Consider the following 16495-nt stretch of genomic DNA (forward strand, 5'->3'; position numbering starts at 1 on the left):
CACATTTATCAATTTTTAGAGCTGCACTTTTCTGCTATATTTTTGCTTATTTGCCTACTATCTGGGTTATAGTGCTTAGCTGCTGTACGCTATTATTGTCCATCATAGTGCAGATATTTCTTTTATTTTTTTATCCCTCCATGACTACCTCACATCCCCCTGCTGACAGACCTCTCTCCCCAGCTTGTCCCCACACACCGTCTCCCCTGCTGACCTGTGGATGGGGGAATCACTCCGCAGTGTTATTGTGTTCTGCCAGTGGGGAGCCTTCCCTACCCACAGATTACAATGATCAGTGTTGCTAACTATAGCTGGCAGCAATGATTGTTTTGGAAAAACCTGACAGGCTGGTTGTACTCCAGTCGATTAATAGATTGACTTGTGTACAACCAGCTAGCCCATACATATATATTGACTATGGCTGGTCTCTGCTTAATTGGCTTAATTTCAATCCACGAATGCCCCGCTTAACCACTACCCAGTCCCTAAACATCCTTCCACAAACCTTTACATTTTTCCTTCCCAGATTCCTTCATCCTCCTCACCTGTACATGGTGCCCGCTGTCATACCCTCCACAAACCTCTCAAGTACATACTGCTCACTGTCATACCATCCACACTCCTCTCCTGTACATACTGCCCACTGTCATACCCTCTACACTCCTCTCCTGTACATAGTGCCCATTGTCATACCCTCCACACTCCTCTCCTGTACATAGTGCCCACTGTCATATCCTCCACACTCTTCTCCTATACATACTGCCCACTGTCTTACCCTCCACACTCTTCTTCTGTACATACTCCTCAGTATCATACCGTGCACACTCCTCTCTTGTCTCTTGAGTGGAATTCCGTCGGAAAAACCAGCCAAGTTTTTTCCGACGGAAAATCCGCTCGTGTGTACGGGGCATTAGGGAAAGAAAGTGGCAATCAGTCACAGGCTGGGCACTACAATAACCCAGTTTAAAAGCTGATGTCCAGGTTTACTTTCACTTTCAAGCTGGCCCAAATGAACTATTTCTTTCACTAACATGTGCATCCACTGGCCACGCTGTATATACTATATGTAGACTCAGCTACATACAATGTACAGCACTGTGTTCCTGGCGTGAGACAAGATCTTCCTGTCTCACGCACCAGGAACAAAACAGTGTCTGTGTGAGTGGCACTCAGCCATTCATTGGCAGCATTGTATTCTATAATTAAATACAAAGCTTCCTCTGGTTGGCTAAATCAGAGGGACGAACTGATGATGATTTATAATATTATTTGACTAGGTTGAAAAAAGCAAAAAAAAAAATAAATTTTGCGAGTCTGTAAAATGTTTTGCATTGGAAATTTTACTGATAATTTAAAGAAACCTAAAGCAGACATACAAATGAACTCAATAAAGAAAAATCTTGTAAAGAAGCCCAGGAATACACTTGTTTAATTAAGAGGCCATTCAACCATGTGCGTGCCACAGTGCGTTTTTATTTGTGCATAAAAACACATAAGCAGAAGAGGGCATCACCGCTGCACTGCAGCTCATCACAAAGCAAATTTTGGTGTGCTCAATTTTTGATCCCTTGCCATGCATTGCCATTAACACACTAATGCCCCGTACACACGGTCGGATTTTCCGACGGAAAATGTGTGATAGGACCTTGTTGTCGGAAATTCCGACCGTGTGTAGGCTCCATCACACATTTTCCATCGGATTTTCCGACACACAAAGTTTGACAGCAGGATATAAAATTTTCCGACAACAAAATCCGTTGTCAGGAATTCCGATCGTGTGTACACAAATCCGACGGACAAAGTGCCACGCATGCTCAGAATAAATAAAGAGATGAAAGCTATTGGCCACTGCCTCGTTTATAGTCCCGACGTACGTGTTTTACGTCACCGCGTTTAGAACGATCGGATTTTCCGACAACTTTGTGTGACCGTGTGTATGCAAGACAAGTTTGAGCCAACATCCGTCGGAAAAAATCCTAGGATTTTGTTGTCGGAATGTCTGAACAAAGTCCGACCATGTGTACGGGGCATTAGTCTGAATCCAGCCTAAATGCAGAGCTCTTTGTAGACATATACAATACTCTATAGAATTTAAGAAACACTTTTTAATCAGAATATAGCATCAAGTCAATTAAACTTCTGGGGTATTGATCTGGTCAGTTAAGTAGCACAGGGAGTTGTTAATCAGTTTCAGCTGCTTTGGTGTTAATGAAATTAATAACAGGTGCACTAGATGGGCAACAATGAGATGACCTCCAAAACAGGAATGGTTTTACAGATGGAGGCCACTGACATTTGTTTTCCCTTTTCATCTTTTCTGACTGTTTTTCACAAGTTATGCATTTGGCTAGGGTCAGTGTCACTACTGGTAGCACAAACTGATATCTGGACCCTATAAAGATTACACAGGCCACTGGAGTGAATGTCTCTGACCAAACCAATCAAAAACAGACTTCATGAGGGTGGCCTGAGGGTTTGCAGGTCCACCACTGGTGCCCTTTGCTTTTCACAGATGAGAGCAGGTTCACCCTGAGCACATGTGACAGATATGAAAGGGTCTGGAGAAGCTGTGGAGAATGTTATGCTGCTTATAACATTTTTCAGCATGACCGGTTTGGTGTTGGGTCAGTGATGGTCTGGGGAGGCATATCCATAGAGGGACGCACAGACCTCTACAGCTAGACAATGGTATCCTGACTGCCAATACGTATCGGAATGAAATCCTTGGACCCATTGTCAGACCCTACGCTGGTGCAGTGGTCCTGGGTTCCTCCTGGTGCACGACAATGCCCGGCCTCATGTGGCAAGAGTATGCAGTCAATTCCTGGTGGATGAAGGAATTGACACCATTGAATGGCCCCCATGCTCACCTGACCTGAATCCAAAAGAAAACCTCTGGGACATTATGTTTCGGTACATCCAATGCCGCCAGGTTGCACTTCAGTCTGTTAAGGAGCTCAGTGATGCCCTGGTCCAGATCAAGGAGGAAATACCCCCAGGACACCATCTCATTAGGAGCATGCCCTGACATTGTCAGGCATCCATACAAGCACGTGGGGGCCATACAAACTACTGGGTACCATTTTGAGTTGCTGCAATGAAATTTCAGCAAAATGGACTAGCCTGCTGCATCATTTTTTTACTTTGATATTTGGGGTGTCTTTGAATTTAGCCATCTGTAGGTTGATAATTTTCATCAAACAATGTGGCATCCTTTCATTCCTAACACATTACCTAGTCAATATCAGTATAGAAATACAGCATATTTTTATCCATTGAGATCTGATGTGTTAAAGCGTTCCTTTAATTATTTTGAGCAATGTATTTACAAATATTTCATAACAGCAGCATCAAGCCTCCCCTGACCATTGTGGTCTCTGCTGTAATCTAAAGCAGCACCCAATTTGGGATAAAGTTATCTGTTACATCTTTCATCTTTCTTCCAATGGTATCATTTTTTCAGCAGCCTCCTACTTCTTACTGTATTGTTTTTCTGCTTTTGGCACCAAAATAGGGAAAAGTTTATCAAAATTAAAATCGGTTATTTCCCAGATTTTTAAAGTTTGCAATAAAACATGACCCTTGCAGTGCAAGGAAGGGGAAAAGGGCCCTGCAAAGGTAATGTAATGGAAGGCACTGAAAGGGTTATTTCTCCAGCTCTCTGGAGCTGGGCTTTAAATAGGCCACACAGGGAGACCATGTAGGCTTCTAAGTCATATCCCTGTGTGAGGAAGGAAATTATTATACGTTTCTGCCCTTCAGTAAAAAGTCATGTTTTTTTCTGGTGCTGAAGTCAGCTACTATGGCTTTTGGTTTTGCATGCATCTGTCTCCATGCTTTTGGTAGCCTCTGCCAGCTGACTAATTAGTTAAGTTAATATCACCAACAAGAAAGCAATTTCACAATAAATGCAGCTGGCTTGGAGAACTAAACCTTCTATTTGTCAGCCATGGCGTTTGTAAGTTAGTTTATTCAGACTATGCATTGCCTCAATTTATAGGTATTAACACATATTATTGTATGTTAAGTTATGATGCGTTGGAAGTGCACTTTGGTCCTCTAAAAGCAGACCTGAGCTGTTTTATTAATGCAGCACACCACAACACATGCCATTTATCTTGTAGTTTTGCTGTGGGTGCATTGCCCAATAAACTGTAATACTGCATTGGCGCTGTTAGCGACTTGTGTACTACACTGCATAAATGTGAATGGGCCTTCAGGGAAAGACAAGTTATACATAAGAAAAAAACATCATCACAGGTAATCAATCAGAAAATGCATCCTTTTGTTTTACACATACTTCTACAGCCCCTAATGCCATTTATTAAAGCATCTAACCTGAACGAGATGTACGTTTGTTGGAAGTTGTGTAGCAAAGAATGTCAGGGAAAAATCTATGTTGCAGTGGCCTTCTGAAAATTCAACTTAATAAGGCAAAATTAAAACTTTGTATACTCAAATTAAATTATAACTAAAGGCAAAATGTTTCTTTTAGTTTTGGATAGAGTGGGGAGGGAATAGAACATCTGTCAGTTTTTATTCCTGCCTGTGCCCCTGTTAAGGAGATTCACCCTCCCTATTTGTCCTATTTACCATTATCATTGAAAGTGAAATAGAAGAAAATCCCACATTTTGGGTTGTCCCCAAAAAAGTAATAGAGGGGAAATCTTCCAATTGGGACACTAGTTCTGGTGACCTGGGTGAATTCCCCAAGGAATTCCCTTAATTTCCCGGGATTTCCTCTCACTTCTCAGCCAACCTGTTTGGCTATGGGTCAGGAAGTGAAGGGAGATCTCCGCAATGAGACATGGATGGTGAAAATAATTCTGACAGAGGTAAAACCCTTTCTCAATCTATCCAAAATGAAAAAAAAAAAACTTTTGCCTATAATTCTACTTTAAAGTAATTTACAGTAAGTGTACCTTCTAAAGTGTGTGTTAACCCACTTATATAAATGTACATAAACCTGCTGGTTCCCTAATCACAGGCGCTCCTGTCTCTGTGTTTTATGAGAAAAAATTCCTTATTTACTGGATATCAGAGCGGTTCCCTATGATCAAGTCACTAGCCGTCTGTCTCCTCTGCCCGGCTGACAGATGCAGCAGGCAGACCCATATTCCCCCCCGCTGACTTCAGCCGGGATGTGAGGAGGAGAGGAGAGAGAAAGCTGACCGGTCACGTGACCGCAGGGAGACAATCTGAAATAGAGTGAAGGAGGCATTTTTTAAATTAAACACAGAGACAGGAGCACCTGTTATTAGGGAACCAGCAGGATTATATACATTTTAAACAGTTATGAGAGCAGCAGGATCGGAGGGGGCGGGCACTGACACAGGGGCAGATAGGCAGGGAGGGGAGGGGGGGAGGAAGACACAGGAGCACATAGGAGGATAGGAAAGCTGTGGCTGATGGAGGAACATAAACTAACCACGGTGTCAGGGCTCAGCAGCCATGATACACCGTGGTCAGTTTACAAAGGGGAGGGCAGAAGCTGCATATAAAATGCTTAAAGGAGCAGGATTCTTTTTTTTTTTTTGGGTTAACAAACACAAATGATCTGGACCTTGCCTAAAAAGAGATAACAGCATTACTGATGTCTAGGCACCTGCAAGATTTGAAAGTACCTATGTTAGTCTTTAAAGGGTAACTCCACTTTCAGGGGAAATAAATGGCAAATACATATACAGTATATATACAATTGCTACAAAAATCATATTGTAATTAAATGTTATTAAACATTACCTTTCCTTTTTAATTTTCAATCTTCTGTAAAATGCAATGCAATGTAGCAAACTGGAGGCCTTCTGTACACAGATGATGCACAGAATGCCCCTCAAAATATAATTTCCTGCTTGTGTGATTGGCTGACTGATTTTCCCAGATGTCTGCACCAAGATACAGGGCAGATTTTGGGCATCCTCTGCAACAAAATGTTCATTTTTTGTGAGATAAAACTCTCAACTTCACTCATTAGAGCCCTGCAAGTGCAGCAGCTGAACGATAATTATAAAGTTGTCCCTATTCACATTCATTCACATGCACACAAATAGCTATTTCTTCAGAATAACAAAAAATAGGAATCTGCAACAAAGTGTGTTAAAATCCTTGTAATGTACATTGATCACACATTGATCACCCATTTGCTGCAGGTACTTGTGCCCAAATTCATTCCTGTGTCTCCATGGAGTCCTTGCAATCAACATCTAGTTTTTACACAGGGTCTCAACTACCCTCTAAGGCTTCTATCACACTAGTGTGATTTCATATGCGACTTGAGTCGCACAAAATTGCATGACAATGGAAATCACATTTGGCTCTATTCACTAAAGCATGTGATGTATAGGTGATATAGGTGATCTGACACATTTTTCCAAATATCATATGCGATGCTGAAAAGGTAAAATTACTATCCCTTTATGTGGTATTTACCTCAAAAAGCAAAAAAACATTCAGTAAATACAGCATAAACCGGCATAAAAGTAAATTCACTAAAGGAAAAAAATAAAAACGTTAAATAAGGCATGCAATAGTTAAAAGAGAAGTAAAGGAATTTTTTTTCTGAATCATATTTACCTCTGTGGGTGCAGCATAGGTCCAATGCTGCATCAGTCCCCCGGAGCCTCTACGCTGAGAACCGAGTGATCAAACACCACCAATCGCTCGGTTTTCAGAGCTCCGTGAACAGAGAGCTGCAGACTGTCAGTCACAGTCTTCTGCTCTGCTGGCTCATTGAAGTGCTGGGCTGTAGAGGGGGTGGGGGCAGCCAGCTCAGGCTCTCAGAGTCTCGCTAAGAGGCTGAGATGGGTGTCAGTCCAGGCATCTGGCGGATCCAGATTTTATTGTAGCGTTGACGCGGTGCCTGGACTGACATCTTTGACGTCAGCAGAGAGCGGACTTCAGCCCGCTGTCTGCTGAAAACGGGTCACTTTAGGGCAAAACGAATTGCACTCCTGTGATCCATAGGAGAAGTACAGCCAAATGAGTTTTGGCTATGCTTCTCCTTTAAGGAATGTGTTTCATTTTAGCTGTTTGTTAAGGAGCCAGCAGCCAGCAGCCGGCAGCGTCCTTAACAAACCAGGACTTATCTGCTGTCCCCACTGACAGCAGAATGCAAACAAAATAGTGCCTGCATTAAGTTTTTTTTTTAAACAGGTTTGGGGCTCCTGTCCAATCTATACCAGGCCCTTCAAATCTTGAACCCCCACATCAAAATTTAAAAGAAAATGGTGTGGGGCCCCCTTCAATCCAAACCAGACCGTTATCCAAGCATTCAGCTCGGCAGGCCAGGAAAGGGGTGGGGGAACGAGCAAGTGGTTACCTCCTCCTGAACCATACCAGGCCAGATGCCCAGAACATGCCCTGATCATGGGGAACATGTTGATGAACACAAGGGTCTCTTGGCCAAAACCCTGTCCCTGGTGGTGACTTATTGGAATCTGGAAGCCCCATTTAACAAGCCTCCAATCCCGCCCCCCCCTTTTCCCCAGAATAATTCCTGCTGTGATAGTGTATTCTGACAGAGGCGATCCTTCTCTGCCATCAGGATACAATGATCAGTGTTGCTGGCTATAGCCAGTGGCACTGATCATTCAGGGAAAACCCAACAGGCTGGTTGTTACACTCATAGTAAAACCACATGGTTGAGCCACATTTTTACTGTCCCTTAACTGCTCCTCCCTTTAGCTGGACAGGCAACAGCGGGGGTGTATACATGATGCTCTGCTTCGCAGCTGCAGCAGGAGCTATGCCCCCGTCAGGTTCTGCAGGCACTACCACCTACCAATCGTGATCCATTCAAGTAAATAGGGTCACACTCTAACCACTCCACAATCACGTGCAATGCATGCAGTTGCAGCATGGTAGTCTGCCATTTAAGGAAATAAAACAGGTGATGGGGAGGAGATACAATACCTCCTTACTAATTGTCAAATGTTCTCTGAATGCAGATCACTCTTCAGAGAGCACCACAAGTGTAAACAAGCCCTTACTGAGAAGTGGTCTCTTAACAATTGATCTATTATGTATATCTTAGAGAAGAAAGGGCACCACTCACCAACCCAGAAGGCATATAATAAAACATATACTGTATAAGTGCCAGGATATATATTATGAAACTTGCAGTGCAGCGCTAAGCTGAGACAGAGATCTCCCCGTCAATTGCAGAGAAGGGAGCTGTCATCAGTGTACCATTCAGAGGTACAAAACCATTATTAAGGAGAAGAAAGGATGCCGCTCACCAATCCACTGCATTAGTATGTATGCGAATGTGGCCTCAGCCCACATTGCTCCAGCCACGTCCCCCTACATTTCCATTATTAATACAAACAAAAATGCTAATGTTACCAAACACTTCAGATCCCAACTTAGTTTAGATACCAATTCCCTTCAAAATTCAAGTAATAGAACATGTGGATACCCAGGCTGGGGGGTTGATCACGTTTTTCTGCAAAAGAGAAGTATATTGGATATTTAAATTAAGTATACATATTCCAAAGGGACTACATTATGAGTGGAACATCAACTCATTTATAATGATGTCGGATGATATCACCACCAGTTTGCATATCCCTTGAAAAAGCGACAATGCGAAACATGTCGGGCTAGTATGCAATGAATATCATCTGTTAAACCATAATACACACTCCTATCCCATCTGACCACCATGTTTTTAGTATTGTAAAAAACCTTTTGATACTATGTACAATTTATATGTTCTTTTTTAATGGCTGAAATAATAAATTGTCTTTTTTAGAAAAAAATTTTCTTTCTTTATGTATAGTTTGCTTGCACCGTCAAAATCCCTTTAATTTTCTTTGTATTTATAATTTTGCTCAGGGATGTGGTGCCTACCATTGAGGTTGTTTTTCCCATATTCGGAACCAAAACCATAAATTCATTTATAATGATGTCCCCTCCTCTCCCCCCCATGGAATATACAGTACATAAACTTAAAAGTCTCTTTTTTCCCCTTATCTGCTGTCCTACATGATGTCCCTGAGGAGGACATCTTGATTTGATTTTATACAATGCATATATATATATATATATATATATATATATATATATATATATATATATACACATTTTTCATTCTCATTTTTTCCATGGGGAACGTGGCTGGATCAACGCTAGCTGAGGCCACATTAATTTACATACTAATGCACTGGGTGAGCAGCATCCTTTCTTCTCCTGGATAATGCTCTTGCACCTTTGAATGGTACACTGATGCCAGCTCCCTTCACTGCAAGCGATGGGAAGATCTCTGTCTCAGCTTAGCACAGCACTGCAAGTTTCATATTATATATCCTGGCACATATATATGTTTTGTTATATGCCTTCTCTATCTCACTGTTTTTACATTAATTAATACAGTATGTTATTTTATGCTTAATAGTTTCTTTTTATAAAAATAGATTGCGGGCTTGCCTTATGTACACTAGGTCTCTTTGCTGTGTCAATAAGTTGCTGTTTTTGTGTTTGAGCTTTCACCCAAGCATCTGAATCTTATTACCAGGTTTTATATGTAAAAGTAGAGGATTATAAAGCAGTCATATCTCTAGGTATATCACTTCAGCTTAGGGATGAGCTGAACTGCCCTGGGTTCATTGAACTTCAAATGCCAAACCCAAGCCCCATTAAAATCAGTGGGAGCTGAATCTGCCAAATTAAAAATGCTTATTTTATGGGCTAATAGGCAAGGGAGTATTAAATAATAGCATGGAAGGGTGGGCACTGCTCTAGGGAACATGTACCATTGCAAAAAAAAAAAAAAAACATTCAACCAGGAGCAGTGATTTTTTTTTTAATGTTTATAGTGAAACAATAAAAATGTCCAATTCAATTAAATAACATTCCTGGGGGTGCCCTGTCTGTGAAGGAGCATATCTCTTTGACATATAGACAATTCTGCAGCATCACTAACATTTACAAAGGAAAAACATGTTTTAAATTGGGGGTAAATAAGATTTCATTGCTGCCTCTTATAAAATTTAAAAAAAAATAACAGGAGAGAGGCCCATCAAAGAGTCAGCTATGTATTCTGAAGACCTTTGACCTGGCAGACACGACCGATCCCAACACTACTCATAGTCGAATGACAGCGTTCTGAGCTGTCATCAGCTGCGTAAAGGAAGGGTGCAGAAATAGTGATGACATGAACCTGCTGGGACCAATCCTATTTCATTTATTCATAAACGACCTGGAGGATGGGGTAAACAGCTCAATCTGTGTATTTGCGGACGATACTAAGCTAAGCAGGACAATAACTTCTCCGCAGGATGTGGAAACCTTGCAAGAAGATCTGAACAAATTAATGGAATGGGCAACTACATGGTAAATTAGATTTAATGTAAAAACATTTAAAATGATGCATTTGTGTGGCAAAAATATGAAGGCAATCTATACACTAGGGGGAGAACCTCTGGGGGAATCTAGGATGGAAAAGGACCTGGGGGTCCTAGTAGATTATAGGCTCAGCAATGGCATGCAATGCCAAGCTGTTGCTAGCAAAGCAAACAGAATATTGGCATGCATTAAAAAAGGGATTAACTCCAGGGATAAAGTGATAATTCTCCCACTCTACAAGACTTTGGTCCAGCCGCACCTAGAGTATGCTGTCCAGTTCTGGGCACCAGTCCTCAGGAAGGATGTACTGGAAATGGAGCGAGTACAAAGAAGGGCAACAAAGCTAATAAAGGGTCTGGAGGATATTAGTTATGAAGAAAGGTTGCGAGCACTGAACTTATTCTCTCTGGAGAAGAGATGCTTGAGAGGGGATATGATTTCAATTTAAAAATACCATACTGGTGACCCCACAATAGGGATAAAACTTTTTCGTGGAAAGGAGTTTAACAAGACTAGTGGCCACTCATTAAAATTAGAAGAAAAGAGGTTTAACCTTAAACAACGTAGAGGGTTCTTTACTGTAAGAGCAGCCAGGATGTGAAATTCCCTTCCACAGGTGGTGGTCTCAGCGGGGGGCATCGATAGTTTAAAAAAACTATTAGATAAGGACCTGAATGACCACAACATACAGGGATATACAATGTAATACTGACATAATCACACACATAGGTTGGATTTGATGGACTTGTGTCTTTTTTCAACCTCACCTACTATGTAACTATGTAACTGAATGTCCAAATAAGGCCAGTGGCCATATTTGGGCAGTGGTGTCACTGCTGTCCCAGTCTCTTTCCCTATGTGGCAGGGATTCCCAGGGACATCAGCAGTTCCTAGAAATGCAGTGGGTACAAGCATCCATTGCTTCCTTAGAAACCACTGACAGAAGGAAGCTGTCATATATAGAAGAGGTAGAAATACTTCTTCTATATATGATATTTGGCTCAGGTAGGCAAGGCGGGCAAAAGTTTGGGAATTCGTCTGAATGCCCAAACAGTCAGAGTTCGGTCCGAACCTGGATTCAGACTAAACCACCAGCTCATTCCTACATCAGATATCAGACTCTGGAATTTGACAGCTGAATTAGAAGGAATATGGTCAGAAGGGTCATGACCTAACCTGGACTTGGAGAAGTTATGTGTTAAGCCTTGGCTGGGCTCTACAAGGATCAATTTAAAAAATCAGCAAAAGTAGTTGCAGACAACAAGGGACCTACACATCCTCCTCACTGTGGTTACCTTATTCACTTTTTAGGCCAAGTAAGGTTCATGTTAAGCATGATTGCAATGTTTTCCACATTGCGATGGCTGCGCAAAAGAAATGTTGAAACTTAAATAAAATCAAATAATAAAGACATTTAATCACTAATGAAGTTAGTGAAGTGTCTTGCCTCTGCATTGTTCTCATTATGAAGACATTTAGAATATATGGCACATCATTCAGGGAGTGACGGGTACATGTGCACTATTTCTTTGGCGGAAAATAATCTAATAAATTGGTATGTAATATGTGTATGAACACTCTTTTCTGTAATCCTTAGTACTACCATCTTTTCTCATATCTGCCAGTTTGTGATTCCACCCTAAGTTACTTTCATGGCTCATTGGCCCAGAACTTCCTTGGTGTAAAAGGTTTCAGCTCAATTCCCATGGGCCCAGTATATAGCAGAGATGGAAGTAGACCCTAGCCAAAGGAGCCCATAAGTACCAGATTTTAGCTTCACATATTTTTGTATAAATGTAAAAATTTAAAGCGTATATTGTCTATAACCTGTGCCCTTGTTCCCTCGCTGTATTCTCAAAGTTCTTGCTGTTTACCAACCACCTAGCCCTGACTTTATTATTTCCCATTAAGATCTCAGCACCATTTTTTTTTTGCTACACTTATCAGTATAATCTCCTTAGCTGGCCAAACAAACACAGCCCCACACACCTTGCTGAAACATGCTTGACTTTGTCTTCTCTAAACTTTGTAATATCATCTTCTTTTAACCTTGAACATCTGTGTCTCATGTAACTCCATCTCTTCCAAAATCATCTCCCTTTTATAGAGCTCCACAAATTATTCTATAGTCTCTTCCAAGACACAATTTTCTTTGTAGCACTCTTATGCCGCATACACACGGCCGGATTTTACGACGGGAAATGTTCAATAGGAGCTTTTTGCCAGAAATTCTGACCGTGTGTAGGCTCCATCGGACATTTTCCATCGGAATTTCCGACCAACAAAATTTGAGATCTGGATCTCAAATTTTCCAACAACAAAATCCTTTAAATTAGTAAATTCCGATCGTGTGTACACAATTCAGACGCACAAAGTTCCATGCATGCTCGGAATCAAGAGCCGCATTGGCTATTGAACTTCATTTTTCTCAGCTCGTTGTACGTGTCACCTCGTTCTTGACGTTTGGAATTTCCGACAAGATTTGTGTGACCGTGTGTATGCAAGACAAGTTTGAGCCAACATCCATCGGAAAAAAAACATGGATTTTATTGTCAGAATGTGCGATCGTGTGTACATGGCATAAGAGTAGGATGCTAGGTAAATTTAGTTATTTTCTCCTTCTGTAAGCAAAGAGGCAGTAATTGTTTGATCTCGTCTGTTCAGGGATCCACAGGCTGGGAGTTTTATTGCTTTCCCCTTACCGCTAGAAGAAGTTTCCTAGAGCTTAGGGAAGGCAAATTTAAATAACCAGCCTGAATATTGATCAGAGCCTAGTCAATCCCTGGGGAGGTGTGTCCAGATGGTGGCTGGGAATCTGATAAATAGTATGGAGCCCTGGAGAGGGGGTCTTTTCTCAGGAAGGAAAGTTAATTTATTGGAAATGGAGTAAATTGACTGTTGCTTGGGTAGATGGTGGCCTCTGTACTCTGTTGGTACTGCTTGGGGGAGAACCAGTTAAATTCAGCCCCCCTGAAGGGGCTCTGACCTAGCCCTTTCTTACATATCTGCTTCCCAGTTAAATGCATCCTATAATTTTCTCAAAGCAAGTCTCTCCTTGCCTTGCCAACGCCCTTTCATGGGACATCATTCACAACCAATCCCCAAAAAAATCTATACACAATGTTGTATGAAAGTGGAGAAAATTAAGCCAAAACAGGATTTTCCTCCAATGTAAATCAAAGTTACATAATCTAACTTTGCCCTGTATATAGTCAAGCAAAACTACTTTTCCAGAGCGAGCCATGAGCCTAAGCAACCTCTTTACCACATTTGTCTCCCACCTTAACTCAACCTCCCCTCACCCACATTACAACTTTCATACTCAAAGACTTAGCCAGATTCAAAGAAATTTTAAGTAAAACATCATTACAAAATAAGCAGACATTGAATGCAACAAATGAATTTGTCACAGGCCACTTAATTTGCCTATAGTATCAACGTTAGTGGTCAAAGTTTCCATTCTTTGACCACCATAACTATAGACAAAGTCTCTTCTTCCATATCATCATCTTTTTCCACAACCTGACCTCTTTACTTAATTATCTCTGATGTACTCTCACCTATATAATCTATTATAAATGTTGCCTCACCTCCAAAGCTTCCTCTCTCTGCATATCTCATCATTGGTTTCCCTTTCCAAGCAACATGAGAATCAAATTCAAGTCAAAGCATTTAACAACTCCTCACTTTATATTTCTGATCTGAGTTACAAATATTTTCAAAACCTCCTCTTTCCCCCTTCACCCATAACCTCATCCTCTACATGGTTACAAATCTCTCTGGAGTTGCACTTTATTTCTATATAGTTTCGTATCTAAGGCCCCTTTCACACATGTGGACCCTTTGTATGTTTTTCATCCATCAGTTGATGGAAGAAAATGAACATCAATGCATTCCTATGGAAAACAGATGCAAATGGATGATCATTTACATCAGTTCACATCCGTATCCATCAACATCCATTTTTTAAATGGGTCAAAGCCCTATTTTTTCATCCATTTTTGCATTGGATGTAAAAAAAAACGGTATGAGAAATTGATGAGCAACTGATGTTTACTGCTGAAAAACTGATGTAAACTTGATCTGTTTTTTTCTTTGAAAAAACATGACTGAACTAATGAAACAAATGTTCCACATGTGTGAAAGGGGCCTTATTCTTTTTGTCTGAAACACCCACCCATTTAAACTATGCTTCTCCCTTCATCCTAAACATTTCATGCCAAATTAACACTTCTGATCTCCTTTAGCTGCTGCCATCTCCCTTATTCATCATATCTAGTGTTCCCTACTTCTGTAAGTGGGATCAGGACTTTCTTTCCCTTCTTTTCCTCATAATTTCCACTTGTATTTGGCATAGAGTCTGTTATTTAATGACTTAATGACCACCCACCGCCCGGCCGCTTTGTGCCAGATTGCGTACCTAGTACGTGATCTGACCCTTCTAGGTCCCGCTGTGATTATACACAGCTGGAGCCCAGCGGCAGGTACCACAGACTCAATGTTCACTAGCACCCACCGATTACACAGGACACCGGCAGAATGACAATCTGCCTACATAAAAAAGGCAGATTGTTGTTCTGTCAGAAGGGAAGGCATTGATTCTGTGTTTCTGCAAAGCAGGAACAGGGAACTTTGCCTTCCCCTAGTAAAAGCACTGCCCCGACAGTGAGTAAGCACAACCTAGGCACACAGTTAACCCTTTTATCACCCCTGATGTTAACCCCTCCCCAGCCAGTTTCATTAGTACAGTGACAGTGCATATTTTTTAGCACTGATCACTGTATTAGTGTCACTGGTCTCTAAAAAGTGTCAAAAGTATCAGTTATGTGTCCGATTTGTCCGCCGCAATATCACAGTCTCGCTATAAGTCGCTTATCGCCATTACTAGTAAAAAAAATGAAAAATATCCCATAGTTTGTAGATGTTATAACTTTTGCACAAATCAATCAATTTATGCTTATTGGGATTGTTTTTACCAAAAATATGTAGCAGAAAACATATTGGCCTAAATTGATGAAGAAGTTTGATTTTTTTACATTCTTTTTTTTATTGGGTATGTTGTATAGCAGAAAGTAAAAAATATTGTTGTTTTTTTTTTTTTTCAAAATTGTCAGTCTTTTTTTGTTTTTATAGTGCAAAAAAAAATTTAATTTTATTTGGGTACAGTGTCGCACGACAATTGTCAGTTAAAGTAACACAGTGCCATATCGCAAAAAATGGCCTGGTCATGAAGGGGGTAAACCTACCAGAGGTCAAGTGGGTAATAAAAACACTGAAGAGCGATAGCATAAAAAGTGGCATGTCCGGTCTGCCTTGTTTTTAATCTTTTTGCCTGAGTATTGATCTGTTTTGATACCAAGTTGTTTAAATTCACTTACTGTTGTCTAACTCACTACCTGCTTAAAATCTGTTCCAAGCATCATTACTCTTTCAGGAAAATAATAATTTCTAAGATTAGTTTTGAACTCGTGTCACTGTGTTTTTGATCTCAGCTTCATATTAGGAATACAATCCACCTGAACCTCTTTCCCACCCTCAATGTATTTAAAGCAGAACTTTGCTCTCTCCATCAACATTGACTATTTTTATTCATTATGTTGCATGCAGTAATAAATAGGAAAAAGTATGATATTTACTTGGTTTAATTTTTTTTTTACAATTCTTCAGTCACTTCCTGGCTTCCAGGACTAGGCAAATAATGTCATACATCGCAGGAGTGTTCAGGAAGAGAGGAAGGGTTTTATCATCTAAGCACACCCTCCTGCCTGCATGCCTGAGCTAGGGACAGATGGAATCCAGAAAATAAATGCTACACAAGTCATCTGCCCTTACTCAACATGGCCATGGCCAGAAATGTTAGGGGTGTTTTTCAAAGTGATTTCTCAACAAAAGAAAGCATACAGACATGGTTGGGTGGGTGGTTTAGTTCTGAATATTACAAATTAATGAAATAGTGTTTTTGGTTTGTAGTGCTAAGATGCAGTGTATATCCATTGTAAGAACCTGTTCACACCACAGTGTTCAAGTAAAGGAAGTGGCACCCCAATGCACCTAGCCAATGAAAGTGTGGGTCACTGCCAGAATTGATACCTGTACCTTTTTGGTGCTTTTTTGGTGCACCAAATGAGCAGGCTGCCTTAAAGTGATTGTA

The sequence above is a fragment of the Aquarana catesbeiana genome, linkage group LG10, assembly GCF_042186555.1.
Source record: "Aquarana catesbeiana isolate 2022-GZ linkage group LG10, ASM4218655v1, whole genome shotgun sequence".
Taxonomy (NCBI): domain Eukaryota; kingdom Metazoa; phylum Chordata; class Amphibia; order Anura; family Ranidae; genus Aquarana; species Aquarana catesbeiana.